This window comes from Camelus bactrianus, chromosome X (assembly GCF_048773025.1).
Source record: "Camelus bactrianus isolate YW-2024 breed Bactrian camel chromosome X, ASM4877302v1, whole genome shotgun sequence".
Classification (NCBI taxonomy): domain Eukaryota; kingdom Metazoa; phylum Chordata; class Mammalia; order Artiodactyla; family Camelidae; genus Camelus; species Camelus bactrianus.
In genome coordinates, this window is record NC_133575.1 from 26,355,602 (window position 1) to 26,374,988 (window position 19,387).

Here is a 19,387-nt window from a genome sequence, read left to right on the forward strand (position 1 = left end):
CCCAGGTGTCTCAAGCTTATTTGATCATCAGATAGAATTAATTGCACATGGAGTTCCATGAAGTACAAGTCATAAAACTATTCAAATTCAACAGTATATATAGAACAATTTACTGAAGAATTTAAGGCAAAAACTGACATTGTGGTAGGTAGTAAAATATTAATTAAAATTAAAAAATAATTTTGGCTAGTACTATTTATTTGGAAGAATTTAGGATTTGTTAATACATTGTACAGCTATCTACCTTTAGCGGTTAAGAGTATGGGTGGGGGACTGGAGAGTCAGGGCTCTGCGACATTCCTGGCAAAGCAGTATACAAAACACGAGGTATGGGCCAAGAGCTCACTCATTCAAGGACTTGGGCCACCTGTGTAACACATGTTCGCATCAAATACACCCACTTATCATATAAAATTACCAGTTTCACATTTAATAGTAATTTAAAAAGAAAAGACATACAAAGAATGCATAGAATTTATAATTCAGTTCCAGCGAACAAGTACTCCCGTCTGTTGATCTCTTCAGTCATTTCAACGGCCTCCTTTCAACATACAGAGATTAAGCCAGAAAGGATTAAGGGACCACTCTTACTAATGTTACTAGGACTTAGGAGGAGCAACTCCACCTCCAAAAGCTCTCAACAGTCTTATACTATTCTTTGTCTCCTAAAACAAAGAACTACCTGCTCCCTCATGTTTTTCACCAATCATTAATCTCTTACTCAATTTTGTAACAGAGCCGTGTTTCTCAAAGTGTGGTTCATAGACCAGCAGGATCAGGAACACTTAAGAACTTGTGAGAAATGCAAATTCTCAAACCCTGCTCTCCAACTACTGAATCGGATACTCTGAGGGTGAGGCGCAATGACCCATGTTTTAAGAAGCTCTCCAAAAATTTCTGATACACACTCAAATATGAGAACCACTCCACTAAAGAAATGACTGATGTCTGTCCTGGATGATTTTAATAACCACATCACATAGTCCTGTATCAACATACAAGCCTAATTTTAAATGAGTCAAATTTTTTAAACCTAGCAGCTATGTTGTAAAATAACATACAGGCAATCTAAAATTTGTACAAGATTTATCCGAAAATTGAACTGAAAGTCGGCAAAAGGAAACCTGGAACAAATTTCCCCACAGGCCTAATGCTACAAAATTGTGGCAAAGGAACAAAGCCACTCCAAAGGAGTCTATTGGTACCACAATTTAATTGTACTACAGTACTGATAGTATTAACTTCAGTTCTGAGAGGAGTGACAATAACGTTTAAGAAATGGAAAGTAAAAAGAATGAAATAGGAAGACAGGAGAAATAGCTACTCCCTTTGTTTGTTTTGGTGTAGTGATAACCACAGGTAAAATGCAAAAAAAAAAATCTATTTTCTTTGAGTACATTAAAACATGCTACGTATATTGGAATCCTAATTTTTATCAAGTCTCCTTTACAACAGAGCTTTATTCTCTCTTCAAATCTTCTATATTATAATAAGGTAGAATGCATATATTCTGCTTCTGAGTTCTGAAATTGGTGAAACAAAAAAAATGCCTTCTAGGTTTCAGCAGGAAATACAAGTTGAGAAATATAGTAAGGAGTAGTGTTATATATTGCTCTGATACGATATGGAGTATTGGAGCTCTAAAGAATTAGAATTACATGCTCTAAGAAATCCTTTCTCTATGTTTGACACTACATCTCCAACAGAACACACTCTCGGGCTTAATTTCCCTCTCTATCGACCAATTTGTGACCTCTCCATCAAGGACATCTCCCTTCCAACTGCCCTCACCCAAAATTCCAATTTGGGCTATGCAGGCTATCTCAGATGAATGCTAGAAAAAAAATGCAACTGAAAATTATGTCACATTTCGGTATGAGTAACTAATCAAGTTATTAACTTGTAAGTTCAGGCAGTATTCCTGATTTTCAGGTTACTCTGTATTTTTCTTCTAACTCATGGGGTCCCCTTTGATTTCTATCACAGTATATATAATCGATTCTCCATGGTATTTTCAGAGCATCTAGAGGAGAAGTACAGACAACCTTTGTAAGTATAAATCATTGAGAGCTTGTGAATTGAGATGTCACTGATCTTTCACATACTTTAATCATAGGAAAAAACGGGAAACTTCAAGTCACTGCAGAGAAAACAACCTAGGAGGGCTCCTGTGATGATTAAACATCAATAAAAAAAGAATCCAAAACAAAAGCCAGAGCTTTTCAAAACTGGGGGTGCTCAACAGATTTCCAGGTGAAGACTTAGTACTCTGGTCCACACCCTACAAACAAATTAAATTGGAGGCTCTATAGGAGGGATCCAGCATCCGTATTAAAAAAAATTCCCCAGGTACATTGTTCAATATAGAAAATTATTGCCAGAAGCATCAGAATTACTCCTGCCTCCAAATCCAGCCATGGACAAATGTGAATTTCTGTTTGAGTTTCCTGAAGAGTCTGACCAAGTTTCTTTAACTTAGGATATACAATCAGAGACATCCAGTAACTTTCCCATCAGACCAAACCTACTACCAGTTTTTCTGCTCCTTGATTCAAATTCAGTTCCCCTTTAATCTTTAGTAACAAGGATTAAATCCATAGTATGAGTTTGCTATCTGCTTTGAGTAGAACTTCTTTAAATTAAATACACGCGTGTAAAATTATTATATTTGACATATATTCAAGCCACAAAATAATGTTTTCTTTCTCCATCTTCCACTCATTTTTGTGTGATTTGACATGTGAAAGACAATTCGTCAGGACAGACACATGATGATAACAGAAATCTCGTACCCTAAATAATACAAATTCTGATTTGCCAGCTCATCCTCAGTACTACTTCTAACGGTGTTATAAGAAAGGGCAGCGGGAGCAGGGCAGTGTGGAGAAGGGACATGGAAGATGGGGGCATTTCTCAGGAAAAATTATTTTTCAAGTGGACCAGCTTTCAGTTACTATAAATGACAGAACAGGTACTGAAGGTGTTCACAAGTGACCATTCCAGCCAGGTTTCTCAGACTAAAATATAGCCCTATACCATCACAATGTACCACTATATTTGTTTTTTGGCATGCCTGCAGTTGCTGTCATCTGTCAGAGTGAAATTACACCCATTCTTAAAATAGCATGCCAGTTTCATGGGATCAGACAGGTCAGGTTTCACTGGAGAACAGAATTGAAAGGTTGACTTAATGTCCCTAAACTAGGGACAGATTCACAGCTATTAAATCTAAGTCCATGCCCTATTATGGGCTTCATCTATTTTAGGAGAAAAGGAAGTGAGAGCACATGACCTGAACCTAATTTAAATTTATGACTGCATAAACAGGAGCACCTGAGGGTTTAACTAACCCTACATGCACTGCTGTGACAACTTCAGCAGTTAAGAAGTAAATGAGGTGACCAGTCCCATGACTGGACGCTCTAACACTATTTCCCTTGCCTTGCCCTTCTCCTCCCTTACCAGAAATCAGTAGAGGCTATAAAAGCTAAATACTCACAATCTTGGCATCACTTGCATCTAAGGATGACCACGTAAAACAGTGTTTGCGATAAGATACAAGCAGCGTCTGCTGGAGTGAGTATGGGAGAGAGAGAACTGGTGGCTTTCTTTTCCTTTCTTCTGGCCTCAAACATACCTGAACAGTAGCTACCAACTTGTAATCATAAAGAAAAGTCCAAGAGAATCAAAGACACCAACCCTGAAATCACTGAGATGTCAAGCCAAATGCCAGATGCAGCCTACCTGCAGACAACTGGTTAGGTAAACTTTGTATGTACCTAACAGCCTCAACATAATGGAATTTTCCCAAGTTTATATTTCTATCATTAGTGTTTCTAGTGTTACACTGCTAATATTTAATAACTAGCTCCAACAGAAGGAAAAAAGGAAAAGCCCTAAGTAGCATTTGCTGATTTTTGTGGTATAAATAAACCCATCATGTAAATTTCAAGAGACCAACAATGATGTCACCGAAGTGCACAAAGAAAGAGATTGACACAATTGGATCTGGTGAGCCAGTGCAAACCAGCTCTACTACATCACTAGCTATTTCCCCAATAACTAACTACATTTTCAAAAAACTATTGGAGTTTGTTAATGGTTACTTTCAATTTCATTATAATAGGGGACAGAGTTTTTTTTTACAGAGAGGAACATAGAGCTCAGAATTACTGAATGTCAGGTAAATTGGCTAAATTTATGAAACTGGAAGGAGCTATCAACTTTATGCAAAACTTTCAGTAGAAACTTAGATGTTCTCAGTCTCAAGTCAAATGTACTTACTAATTTAATACGAAAAATTTCAATTTTCCTCCTTGGAGTAAAGACTAGAATCTAATTCACTATCATATCAGATAAAATTTAACAGAGATTTGAAAACAATGTTGGTATAATGTTAAATAACTTGCATGAAAACATGTTTTAGCTCCTATAAATTTCCATGGCTCTATCTGTAATCCAGAATGAAAATTCAAGTTTCTCCAGTCTTTCAGCTCTTGGGTCTATCTATTCTCACAACAGGGCTGCTGTCATACCCAATTACCTAAAACAGAACAAAACTTGCGCTGTAGTACAACATACTTTCGTAGCCGTTATCTCTGAAAAGTATTTCCTACAACTTCTTTAGCAAGGTTTCTGTGGAGTGGAATCCTTACATATTCAAGCAAAGCAAAATCTTAACACGCAAGTGTTTTTTTTAAAGCACCGAAGCACTTCTTGTACAAACACACAATAAATTACCCCACTCCTTCAGGATGATATGAACATATAATTTTCTTAGGATGGATAAGTACAGGCTTCATTACTAAAGTAATTCTTCATACATTAAATGGCCTATTGAAATAATTGGCAGTTCTGAAAGAATGGTTTTTCAAAATGTCTTCTGATTTCTTACTTTTTCCCTTGTAAAACCCTGAATATCTTTGTCTAATTTGATTCTTGGTTTGTTCTGAGAATATCTAATTGTTAGTGGCATAGCACTGTAAGGGTATAATTTAAGAGCATTAGCTCAAACTGAAAAAGTAAGTTTACTTACACTGCATTCTTGTTTTTAATAAGGATAGTTAAAATACTAAGAAATAAGCTAAGTGTGTTTTAACATAGTCATTTGGCCTAGCTTTCTTATATTATTCTTTACAATAGGCTCTTCATAACCATTATGAAAAGGCCAAATACAATACATCAAATTTTGGTGTAACAATCTTTCGCAGTGGGTATTTGGAATAAAATATGAGTCTATCAAAGTTACATTGGTCACCAGGAAGATCTTGTTATATCAGACTCTAAGATCAACCAAGAATAATCTTTTTAATACATTTTAAAGTAAAACCTGCTTAGCTAATTCTATTCTGAAGAAAATACCTGAATTTATGTTCAAGAGGTTAAAAAAAGTCTTTCGTGACACAAATCTATAGGTACACTTTACTCAATTATTCATGTATTATTCTGTGCCAATAAAACATCTAAAGATGTGCCAGGAGATGCCAAATGAATACAAACCACACATACACAAAAAATATCATAAAAGAAATCAGAGCTAGTTAAACTTATATCTGATTTAAAAAGATTAACAGCATGGAGCTGTTTATGTTCCACTGAGCTATTTCTAATTACAGGGAAGCATACCCAATCAATAGGAGATCAAGTGCCCAGATTTGCAGCATCCAAACAAAAAGGACAGTTGTAAATACACTGTATTGAAATGCTTTTAAATGCTGAGATTTTACCTTTAAGATACCTGCATTTTATACCTGAATCAAAGTTCTGGGTTGGGTTAGCTATTCATTTTGTAATGAACAGTTTTCACCCAAGGCATAGGATTTCTCAAGATTATTGAGGTCATATATGTAAAGAACAGCCATGTAAAAGTATTACCTCTTGTGAAAATTAGTTAAGACTATGCATATGTCATAGGAAAAAAAATAAATGATACTCAAAGGTCCACATCATTGTGACTTCTCAAATGATGAGCCAAGACCATTGTATAAAATTGATATAATGAAGTGCTACCTTGTGTTATCAATGCATATTATAATCATCTTTGGGTCTTCAATTTTTAAAAGAAGTTCTGCTTATTAATAGTGTAAGAAACAATCTCCAATAGCGCCACTAAAATATAATTAAACATCTTATGTAAAGTTTATTTTTATATTCTTTGAGGCATTGTAATAACACACTCTAAAATTTCCCTTGCCATTTAATTAGGTCTAGAAACAAACTAATGTATGAGAGAGAACGTGGAGGGTGGGGTGGCGAAGGAAAATAGGTATTGCCAGTGTTACAAGTTCTTAGGTTTGCTTTTTTCGGCATCACTGTTAGTGCCGTCACATTATGTTTTGCCTAACATAGCAATTGGCTACAAAAAGCATTTATTAATAGCAGCCACCCCTTACACTTCAGAGTTAAAAAAAAATCAAAACCTAAAAAATAATACAAAACAAAAATCCTGGTATCATCAAGGTACAGAAACTAGAATATTCAAAGCAAACATTATTTTATATTTTATTTAATAGGCTTTAAACCCTTAAAGGGAAGGACCTATCAAAGAGATAAAGGTAGGTTTTGAAAATGAGATAACCTGTTGGACCTACCACTCACCCCACTTGAATGTCTCAGAGTTCTAATAAAAGCTTAATTTCACAAATGTAAAAAAAAGAGATATATTGCATTTAAAAAACTGACTCAACAGTAGTACCTGATACGGAATCCAAAGTTATTGAAAGGTAGATTGAATTTTCTTTAGAGATGGATTTAAACTAGCCATTTCCAAAATCCATGAACTCACACAAATGTAGTTTTGAGAATATACTTGCAGATCCTTTTTTCCTTTCCTCATTCACTGACAAATGCAGGACTAGCACAGTGATACAAAAGATTTCTTTGTAGAATTAATCGTTAAGTAACACATTTTTCCAAAATAATACTCTGCAACACATTTATAGATCTCCTTCTGCATATCTTAGATTATTACAGCTACAAGTTACTACAAACTCTGTAAACAGCCATTTTAAAGCAGCATGTGAAACTATCCTATGTGTTTTTTTCAAATTGTTATTTAAGGGTAACTACTTAAAGCCAATTCGAATTATCCTATGTGCTGAATGAGAAGGGCATCTCCTTTAAAATCAGAGAAAGATGTTAGGTTATTAATGGGATGAGGAAAAGAGGGTAAGTGTGATTTTAAAACCGGGAACGACTGCTCCTGTCAGGCATTGTCAGAGGCACCATTCTTTTGTGACTTATAGGCATCATTACCAACTTATACTACTTATGAAGAGAAATCCTGCTCTACCATCTTCTGAACTCTTTGCTCGGCTGTAGTTTACCCAACTCCTGTGTTTCTTACTCATTTTTTTGTTTGTTTTGTTTTCTACTGTGATATTTCCTTTAGCCTCACTTCAGAAATACACTTGCACAGTGACTGTATACCTCCCTCCTCTTCAGCATCCCGCAATGTATGTAAGGAAATCTGGAAGGGTCCCCTTTTTTTTGCTGTCCACAATTTGGTGCATTTCCAAGGGCGAGAGGAGCAGATTCAAGCAATTGAAATTTCATCTTTTGGTAAAGCGTTAACAGCTGCTTCGTTTACAACTTTAAAGACCTATCCTGGTTTACAAGCGTTTGCACATGAAGGCCAGACTACCAAATAGCAGAAGATTCCTCACAAATGAGATTTACACATGGGGGAAAGCTCACTGTGGTAACGCTGCAAAAACCTGACTTCTCATTCCTGCTTCTTGATTGGTTTTCAACCCACATAGTTATGCTTCAGGCATGCAAGCCTTCCTGTCACCCCTCTGACATTTTCCTTCAGCACAGATATGAGCGAGGCGAAACTTCTCAGATTTCTTAACTCTGCACTGGGCCACACCCCGACCAGGCATGCCCTCTCACATCTCCCTATCCCTCCCTCCTCAAAGGATACCTACGACAGTATTTCTTTTAAATCGGTCTGCTCATTCCTTTATATTTTTAAAACAAGTTACCATCCTACAATAAAACCGATAGTCAGTGGCTTTCTTTAAAAAAAAAAAAAAGTATTAAAAAAGCGCCCACCAAGATCTACTTGGCCCAAAAGAAAAACTTGAGTCTCTGTTTTCCCGGAGAGCGGCACCCCCTCCTCCTCCCTCGGACGCGCCCGGCGTGGTTCCCCGCCCTCCCCACGCGCGGGGGCGCGGTGACAGTCCCCCGCTGCTCCTCCGCTCAACGCCACAACTTTCCGAAACCCTGTACTAACTTCCAAGGCACAGCCTCTGCGGAGAGGAGCGCTCGATACCCCCACACAGAAAAGCAAAATAGGGAAGTCCTACCGGCGCGGCTCCTGATGACGTCGGTGAATCCGTCCACAGCGGCATCTTCCCGGGGCTGCTCCGGACCCCCCGGCTGAGCCATAGCCACACGCCACGTGCCCCTGGCTCCCCCGCGCCCCAAACTTTGGAGGCAGGTGGGTCCGCGCGGTCCGCCTGATGTTCTCCAAAGCAAGTAGCTCGCTGGGGATCTGGTGTGTGCGGGCGGATTTCTCTCCTCCTCGGGCCCTCAGCCACGGAAATAGGGATGCGTAGGGGGAGAGCAGGGAGGGACGGTGATCTGGAAAACACAGAAACACTGACACCTGGCTTGGTGGTAAGGGGGAGCCGTCAAAAAACCCAGCCCGTGCTTGGACAGGAGGGAACAGGTGCTGTTCCCAGCTCCTGCCCCAAAATAGAGTGGGCGAGGCCTGAGAGGTGAAAGCTGAGGAGGGACCTGGGGGTCAATAAATCCACAAGCAAGTTGGAGACTCGCTTTTCCACGCTGCGCAGAATCGATGAAAAAACAGGAGCAATTAGGGAGCCGCTTGCCAAAAGCAGCACATGAGGTCATGAATGATTTAGCATTGCCACTTATAAGATGACTACACTGAGGAGAAGGGTCACTTGCTTTAGCTATCTGGGTCACTCACGCGTGTGTATCCCACCGTTGTATACTGACTCGAAGGCACTGACCAGAAGTGGGGAACACAGGCTGAGAATAATCATACTTCCTGGGAGATTTCACCAAATTACCCACCCTTCTTTCAGTGTGTATATTCACTCTGACTGCCTCCTCCATCCCTTCCTCCCACAACTGAAGCTAGAATTAGATTGGACTATAAACAGCTCATATGACTATTTTCTAAAAATTTCAGAAGTGACTTTCATTTGGTTAGTAGCCTTACTCCTTCTCCCCACCCCACCTCTGCATACATGTAATTCATCCTGCACTTCTTCCTGCAGAAGCCCAGTCACCCTACATCCTGTCCACCACTTACCAAAGACAAATTAACTTTGTAAGAATTTGGCAAGGGTCCTAGCAACTGCTAAGGATTTTCTTTTTGTTTTCTTCTGCATTTTCATCCAGAGTAGATTCTTACCCTCTTCTAAAGCACTGGTTCTCTACCATTGCTAGCCAGTGGAATCATCTGGGGAAGTTTACAAAACACTAAAGCCTGTTTTCCCACCCTCGGGGATGGTTAATTGTTCTGGATTCTCACCTGGCTATCAGGAGTGTAAAAAGAGCCCTCAGGTGATTCCAAAGAGCAATCAAGTTTGAAAAACATTGTGATAAAAGGACTTAAAAACAGACAATTGGGTGCCTTCATCAGGACAATTCTATCAGTAATTCTCTTCCATTCCCATTATAATGCCTCAGATTAAAACATAATATATTTGCTGCCCTGTTTTCCATTGCCAGATTGGCCTTTTGCATGGCAGTGGATGATTTATGTTGACAAAAACGTAGTAGTTAGGCTTAGCTCCAGAATTTCCTTAGATTAAACACAGAGCAACTCTCAGGATGGAGTCTCAACGAGGTATCTCTCAATTAGCGTCAGCTTGAGATGTTACGCCTATTGAAAATCTGTCTTTGTTCTTACTTACAGGAAGACGTCTTAGGTTTCCCAAATGGCTCTTCTCAGAAATACCAGTTCTCTAACAAGTTCATCAAATGGGAAATATTCAGAGATATAGCACAGCTCCTATTTCAGAAAAGAATAAAAATTTTAAGATTTGTCCAGAATTGTTTTAAATCACAAAGGTTATGGCATACTATATATTATCATGCTACTGTAATCAAAACAATAAGGAACTGGTACAGGGATAGACACAATGTGGAACAAAATAGAGTCCAGAAACATATCCAGCAAAAGGGAATGCACGGAACATGACATTTCAATTCAGTCACTTAAAGATAGAATATATAATAATATTTCCATAAAGATAGACTCCTGTAATTTAATCTGTATGAAAGTAAGTTCCAGATAAATTAAAACTCCAAATATATAAAATAAAACCAGATAAATGAGGACTCTAACAGTTTTAAGTTATGGGAGCATTCTTAAACCAAACATTAATCTCAGGTGACTTTAAGGAGAACATTGTCACTTTCAAATAGTAAGAAGTAAAATTTTCTATAAAGCCAAAGACTTTATAATAAAGTGAAAAGACAATAAACTGAGATTAAAATCGTTTAAAACATCTAAACAGACAAGAGGTTTAATATCTCTACTTTAATAAAATTCTACAAATTGATTTTAAAAAACAATCCAATAAGAAAAAAAGTGAATAGATAACCTGAACAGAAAATCCACAAAACAGGACATAGAAATAACCAATAAACTTATTGTCAGCCGAGGGAGGCTGGAGAGGGATTCGAGGAGGTGAGCTGCTCCAACTGGAAGAAGGCCCGAGGAGCCGACATGGAGCAAAACAGCACTTTATTCTAGCACAACAAAATGGCATGCGCGGCGGGCGGAGCTCAGGTGTACGGGCTTGTCCTTTTATAATGCTAGTGGCGCATGCGTAGTGTCCATAATGCGGACACACACTGCTGGCGCATGCGTGATGTTCATAATGCTGACTCACGCTACTAGCGCATGCGTACGTTTACCCCTTACCAGGTGCAAGCTATTGTGAATTTTGGCCTGGGCCCCAGGGCCTATTCACTTAAGGCTGCAGACACCTATGAAAAGATACCTACCGTCTCATAGCCAGGAAAGGCAAAAGGAGATAATATTGCCCACCCATCAGATAGAAGAAAAACCAAACAGAATAACATCCAGTTCTAGAAAGGGGGGGAGGTGGAAAAAAAGGCCATTCGTATTCCACACTGGTGAAATATTGATACATTTTAAGAAAATAACCTGAAAATAGCTATTTAAATGTGCACAATCTGTTGCCTATCAATCCATCTTTAAGAATCTATCTTACAAAAATAAAGTCACCAGTATATAAAGATATATGTAATTTTTTTTATTGAAGCCTTATTTCTAAGAACACATCCACAGAAAACAACCTAATTGTCTTTTGATTGGGAACCCATTGAAGCAATTATATCATATCAAACAATGGGATATTATGCAGCTACCTAAAAGTAGTATGATTTATACCCTAAACAAGTTATCAAAACAGGTGAATATCAATAAAAAAAGAAAACCCAATTTTAGCAAATTAAATGAAACCTTGAATAGATGTTTCACCAAAGAGGATATCCAAGTGACCAATAAAAACATGCAAAGATGTTAAATATTGTTAAAAGCATCAAGATATTAAAATTTAAAACAAAAATCAAAACAACTACACACCAGTTGTAATGGCAACAATCAAAATCAAAACAAAACTAAATGGAAAATATTAAATATTGTTTAAAACATAGTGTGATTGGAATTCTTATACACTTTATGAAAGTGAAAATCAAAACTTCTTTGAAAAACCATTGGTAGAATATACTAAAACAAAAATTACGTATACTGCATGACACGAATCCCACCTTTAAGTACATTCCTAACAACGACAAGAAGAACATACCTGCATCAAAAAAAGAAACAATAACTAGCATTTCACATAATAGCCAAAATTAGAAACAAACCTTAGATCCATGAACAGTAAGACTGATTAAAATATATGGCTATATTCATAGAAATCAATGTTATACAGCAATGAAAATGAATGGACTATTGCTACATGCAATAACATGCATGGATTCCACAGACATAATTTGAGTGAAGGAAACCAAACACTAAAGGTACATACTCTATAATTCTATTTATATAAGGGTTAAAAGCAGGTTAAAACCAATTTATGGTGATAGAAGATAAAACTAGTTATCTTTAGAGGGATGCAGTGATTGGTGACAGCTTCTGGGATTCTTGTAATGCTTGATTCTTGTTCTGGGTAATAGATATATTTGTTCATTTTGTAAACATTAATTAAGCTGTGAATTTATAATTCATATATTTTCTTTATGTATATTCCCGTGTAAAATTCCATTTAAAAATAAACATGGGTTAAAAGTACATGCAAATATGTTCGAGTATATAGATGAAATATTTTTATATGAAATGAGCAAATTGTAGTTTAATATTTATCTCATTGAAAGATAAACTATATGCGTGTATATACTGTTTTTACAAAAAACTGTAGAAAAACATATATATGAACACACAAAAGGGAAACTATAACATTTTAAAAATGAAGCAAGATTTTCTGAACTTCTGAGATGCTCAAGTTTTGAAAGACTAGAAATGTTGCTCATTATTTTATTACATTACAAATGTCTTCAGAAGTTAGTTCCAAGTCTGCCTGGAAACTCTGGTGTGGATGATCAAACAATGAAAAGGAAACCATTGCAATCTTCTTAATCCCTAATCCATACTGTTGTATTTATTTCAAGAAATATAAAAGCTAGACTTAGCATTTTCTTATTCAAAAACTTTGAGGTTAGAGAGGCTAAAAGACTTCTTTTTAGATGAGCTAGTTACTTCCAGGTGACTGCTTAAAAAGCCCATAGAAATTTCAGATTATTGTTCACTCAGCGTATTGTCCCAAGTAAAAGAATTCCATGGACCCCTGCTAATCTTTCAGTTACTCTATATCAGAAAGTATTTGCAACTAGAGAAATAAAAGACATTCAAATAATATGTCAAAGGGTTTCAGATTATCAGCTAAAGCCATTTATTTTATGAACAGCCCAACTAGAATATGAATAACATGGTATGATCAAATGAAAGTCCACCACTTTAATTATGAATAGATCATGGTATCCTGGAAGCTCTCAAATATGGTGCATCCCTATTATACTAACAATTAGCGTTCCATGCAGCTTCCTTTAGCAGATAACACTAAAACAAATTTTAGATGTACTTTTTATACACTATTGTCACTTTTATACAGAGGTATCCATTGATTACAAAAGAGAACTTTCATGAATCAACATGGCTATTAGTTGGTTTTTTCTTAACACAAGATATTTTAGAAAAATCAGTTTGAATAAATGTATTTTAGGGATGCAGAGAAAGCATTTCTCCCTAGGAGACTGGAAGTTGAGCTGGTATTTTTAGATTCCTGCCGTGGATTCTGCAAATTTTTCCAAGAAACATTTTCTACACAATCAAGGGTAATTTGAATCACTACACTTTCCCATTCTTTCCAAAGATTTTTTTTAAAGGGATCTCTTTGAAATTTTGACTACTAGAATGATCCAAATTTAAGCATTCTCTTCTGGTATGTCCTCAGACTAGGAGTGGTTTAGGAGAAGAGGAAATGTTGCCTTGATATTGAGGATCTAAAGATACTAGAGCTAAAACCTCAGTGTTAGACTTTTCTGTTCACTGTCTGAAATGTCCTAGTAGTCTGTGTTGCTCAGGTTCAGTTTCCTAGGTTGAATATTGGGTAGTGAAGTTAATTTTCCTCATCCTGGTTGTTATCATCAAGCTGATTCTCAGCGGTAGGGGCTCTCATAAGCCTTTAAAAACCTCTGTACCATAAGCAGACACTATATTTTGTTCATACAAACCAAACATACACTGATATACTACAAAGAACAAAGAAGTTTTCCATAAGCTTCTCCATCATAAATATTCCAAAAGCAATAAATGAGTGGGTTTCTTCAAATGGTTTCTTAGTTCCTCAGATAATGGGCCAAATAATAAGAAGTCCACCCCGTTATCTCTGTAAGTGATTCTCTTGCAACACCTCACACCTCAGTTCCAATTTGACTCTAGCCCTATGTGAGCCTGATGAAAGGCTATTTCCCTCTGAATCATAATACTAACACTTGTTTAGTTCATGACTGACATTTAGCGAATGGTCTTGATATAGTTCATTTTATTGGGAAAAATCAAGCAAATACACACATGATGAAGAGAGTAAAGAAACATTACAAATTAATTAGAAGTGTAGCAGAGGTTGTTGACGCCTTACACATCCCCCTGGGGGCACATACCATTCCTATGTGTACCCACAGCCTCTTAGAGAAAGCACAGAGGACTTTCTGCCTGAGGGCATTTTCTGGCCTTTGGAGTATGCTAGGCCCATACTCAGAGCAGGCCTTACACACCAAGAAGGTAATGCCCTGAGAGCAATCTGCAACAATGACAAGTGGGAGTTAGTAGATAGATTCTTCAGTCTCCTGCTCCAAGATGGAATAACACTGAAGTAAATACTCTTCACCATCTCCCAGAATCCCCAAGAAGATTGAGACCCAGCTCTCCACAGCAGAAACCTGTTCATTGACACACACTGTATTTGTTTTCTTTCTTTGTCTCCATCACTTCCCTATTTCCCTACTAGAGGTATCACCTCTCAAATTAATGATTTGCTTTCAAATTCATGTCTTAGAGTCTGCTTCCAATTTTAGCTTTGCCACTAATTTTCTATGTAACCTAGAGAAACTTTTAGATGTCATTTATTTATTAAAAGACTCTAAAAGACTACTTAGTAACTAACGTCACGAACAGTTCTAAAACTATAATTATGTCAGGAAACCCAGTTTTTGCCAAAAATTATCAAATGCATAGCCATGCCTGATTAGATAACTGAAGAAGAAGAGGAGGAGGAAACCCTGGTTTGTTTTTTTTTTTTTTTTTTTTTTTGAGGTACAGTTAGAGCAGAGCTGTTTTCAGAAGCCCATACTGTCCAGTGAAAGGCCAGCCTAGCAGGCAACAGAGGAAGCACACTAGTGTCTCATTGAAAGTTGCTGGCCAAATTAAAACTCCAAAAATTAAAGTTGCAAACAGTAATGCTCTCTTCAAAATGCTCTACACAAAGAAGAAATAAATTTGACATAAGCCAAGTCACAAAAGAACTGTTGATCCTACATTTTTATCTCAGAAGGAGGCTGCAAAGAATAATCATCAGTGTCTTCTACAAATCGATTCATTTAACAAAATATGCCCAAGTGCTTGTCCAAATCTGCCTCTCGACCACACTGAGCCTTATCTTTTTATTTCCTTTGTGTGTGGCAGGTTGCAATTTTGCAATGGTTTCACCCCATGTGCTCTACCAGGACCTTGGCCGTACCCAGTCAAAACGTATAGTCTCTTTTCCCTTCCCTTGGAACTGGGGAGGCCTTGCTGATTACCTTGGTGAATTCTATGTGGCTGAAGTACGCTGGGTGTCCTCAAAAGTTAGGTCACAAAAGGTGATAAAGCTTCTGCCCAGTTGTCTCTTTGGGGATGCTCATCCTTGGAACCCAGACACCATGCTGTGAGGGAGCCAAGCAGCCACCTGGAAAGGTCACGTATAGGTGTTCTGAACCACAAGGCCAGCAAAACTCCTAACTAAGAGCCAGTGCCACCCATCAGACATGGGTAAGGAGGAGCTAAGTCTTTAGACAATTATAACCGTCGGCCTTGAATTGCTTTCTATGATATCATGTGGAAGAGATCACCTGTTCATGTCAAACCCTGCCCAAATTTGCAGATTCATGAGAAAAAAAAAAAAACCGCTGTCATTGTTTTAAGCCAGTACATTTTGAGGTGGCTTGCTATGTAGCAAAATATTACTAAAATAAATGGTTAAGTGGAAACATTACCCACCAGACATGTGAAGATTAATGAAATAATGTATGTGAGAGCAATTTGTTAGCTGTGTAATGCTATGAATGTAAAGAACTGTCATTTAGATCTTGCCTCTGTAGAACTGATGATGCATAGGACATGTAAGTCATACACATAAATATTTGATAAGTGCCCTATGAATAGTTTTTAAAAGGTGCTATAGGAAACCAAATAAGGAAAGACAACTCAGTACTTGACAAAAATTAAGTATAAGAGCTTGTACAATCAAATATTTCTCTGCATTGCATACATCAATTTGGATTTGTATTCAAATTGTTTATCTATACATGATCTAAAGCTGAACTAATTTGACATGTGACAAGAAGTTAAGTCTTTTAGACACTGGGAAAGTACCATCTGCAAATTCATAGACAACTCATCCAGTCCTATGCTTCCAAATACAGTGATTTCACAGCTTCATCATTTCCTCTGCAATCTAAACTTGCCATTGAACTGCCTATCCCTTTTGTCCATTTAGATATTTAGATGCCATTTCAAGTTCTTGACTGCTCCCCCCTTACCTATCAATATATTCTTCATCCATCTCAGTTAATGGTGCCATCATTTATCCAGTTACTTAGGCCTAAAAACCTAGGTGTCATCTATTTTTCTGTCACGCCTTATCTTAATCCTCCTTTTCTCACATGCCAGATCAACCTATCAGCAAATCCTACAAACTTCACCTTCAAAATATACCTCATATTGTGAATTCTCATAACTTCTGTCACCCTTGTTTAAATTGCCATTTTCTATCATCTGACCACTGAATTAGCTTCAAAGTTGTTGCTATTTTTAAAACACTCTCAGCACATACCAATCTCAGGACTTTTGCACTTGCTCTTTTCCCTTCCTAGAGGACATGTCCATTTATACAAATTCATGGCTTGCTCCTTCTGATATTTGCTCACTTTCTGATTGAAGTCATCCATGACCTGCTTATTTAAAATTGCTATCATCCATCCTCACTGCCCAATATTCTCCAACATCTTTGCCTATTTTATGTTTGTCCATAAAGCTTACAACTTCTGACATACTACACATTTTTCTTATCTGATTATTTCCCCTCTCCCCTGACCCATGGTAGAATATGAGCTCCATAAGGGCAAGGATCATTTTGTCTATTCTATACTCTGCACAATCCTTCGTGTCTAGACAGTCCTTATTAACAGAAGTTAATCTCTAAATTGTTGAATGGATGGATGGTTGGGTAGGTAGATGGATTTATGGAAGAAATAATAAATAAATGAATTAATGAAAGGAAAAGTATTTCAAGGAGTGGGAATGATAAATAAGAAAGAGAAGAAAGCAATTGAGGGCTTTTAATTTAGGAAAGGTGTGGAAGAGCCAAGAGCAAAAGGATTATGCCATGATCTGATTTGCATTTTTAAAAAGATAAGGAAGTTTATTTATAAATAAGGTTCAGGTATTCTAATCATAACAACTATACCTCTCATCAGTTTAATCTAAGTGTGTTACCCTTCTTTGGATCCAAAGCAGTTCTAATCACATTTCCGATTGGTCCTTCTCATGTTTATAATTCATAGGCATTTGAGAAACCCCTCAAATATATGCCTCCAGAAAACCTGGAAGTATAAAGACGATGGTCCTATTCCAAGAAGGGATGTAACATCCTTTTAAGGTTTATTTTACATGTTTTATTAAACAAGATAAGAGTCAGATGTTACGATTTCGGTTACAAGTTTTTCCTAGATATTATGAAAGATTATAGCATTCTCAAAGCACTGGCTTTGGACTCAGCTGTAACTTCATTATCCGTTAACTTTTTATGTTATCCAAATTTATATATGAAACTCTTAGCCTTTTAATAACAATTGAGTACTTAAAATTATTAAATACTCTAAACAAATACTTATGCTTTAGGTAGAAAATCTTACTAAATTTAACACACACGTACATATACACAATTAGCCTACTACAGTAGAAGTAGGGCAAGTTAAAAAGTAAGCTAAGCTGTTTTACATTATTGTATTCCTGCAGTATTGAATTTAAAATAAATCTTATAATATTGTAATTTGGAAAATTGTTCTTAATTATAAGGGAAATCAATGAGTAGAGTCTAACAAATGAGTGCTTGATATATATATAAACAAGTAATTCTAAAAATGTCCTTTGGAATTTTTCAAGATACTACTATGGACTTGCAGTTATTTTCAAATGTTTCTGACTATGACATACTGTAGGAAATATATTTTACTTTATATAATGCACACTAGACCACACAAAGATAACTCATATGTATAAAATTGAATTAAATTTCTCCTGAAGCAATAATTACTCTTTTTCATTATGAAGCATGTTAACGTTTCCTAGTCTGTTATATCCTATTCTATTCTATTTCATGTTTAAATAACACTGGCTACAAACTACTAAATTGATTTTGTAATCGACTAGTGTATTTGCAACTCATAATTTGCAAAACCATCCTATACAGTAATAGGTGCCCTCTGCAAAGAGGGTGTTGGCAAAATTTTATAGACTCCACAAAACAAATATTGAAATAATATTTTATCAATATGTAACTATTCAGGAAGATATTATTGATATTATTTATATTGACATGTAAATAAATGCATAATTGCTGTTCAAGCAGCCTCGCACTCAGGGTCATTCATGCTGTGCTACAAGAACATTTTTAAGGACTTTCCAAATTTTTATTTGGAACTATGTGAATCATGCTGTAATATCTATCTCAACTCCAGAAATCCTTTAAATCTTTATCCACAGTAAAAAAAAACAAAACACTCTATTTCTAACTCTATTAAGGGTAATTAATCAGGGAAATCTCAAATACTAATTCCATGCCTACACTGTCATAGGGCTGAATAACTGTGCATGTAAGTCATGTATGTGTCCTGTGTATCAATGGTTACTGCAATTTCCTCTTATGTTGTACTTTGTAAAAGTTATTCAAGAGAAAGAATTTAAAAATAACAGTGTATTAAGGTGACTGGTGGGAGGACTTGGTCCAGATGGACAGCAACCCAGAAGGATATTAGCGCATCTGTTCCAGTAGAACCAACTACACATTATCTTCAAATACCTGGGTCCACCATTAGTGGGTCTAGGTAGGTTAAAGGGACCATGGGTAGCTACACCAGTAAATGCAAAAGATCTCACATAAATAGACCACTGAAATCACTCAAGCCGTTATCCTTGGTGGTTAAAGAATATAGCTTCTGTTGCATTAAAGGCACATTTTAGACGTAAGTGTACAGCAAACTGGGATAATATATCTGACCAGGATATGAAATGCCACTATAAGGTTGTGGTAGTAGTGTTTTCTTAAACCTTTTTCATTCGAAAATTAAAAACTGCCATTTCAAAGCTGCAGTGAGTTTTCAGAGTCACAGGAATTTTCAGAGTCATAGGAATTAAAGGCTGATTGCACCATTGTTTTAGGGGAAAACTATGAACATTTGAAAGGATCTTTTAATTTCACAAGTGCAAAGCCCACACTCTCTTCAGAAACAGAGAGAGTTGAGATGCTGTGGTTTTTCCGAAATTGTTTAGGCAGAG

At 36.7% G+C, this 19,387-nt stretch overlaps 1 long non-coding RNA gene across 1 annotated transcript; it reads left to right on the top strand.

The window, feature by feature from the left end:
* The first annotated feature begins 8,312 nt into the window (after positions 1-8,312).
* Positions 8,313-10,025, top strand: LOC141576320 (uncharacterized). The gene is made up of 2 exons (XR_012504671.1): positions 8,313-8,443; positions 9,896-10,025. It is a non-coding gene; the product is annotated as an uncharacterized LOC141576320 (long non-coding RNA).
* Positions 10,026-19,387: the final 9,362 nt, after the last annotated feature.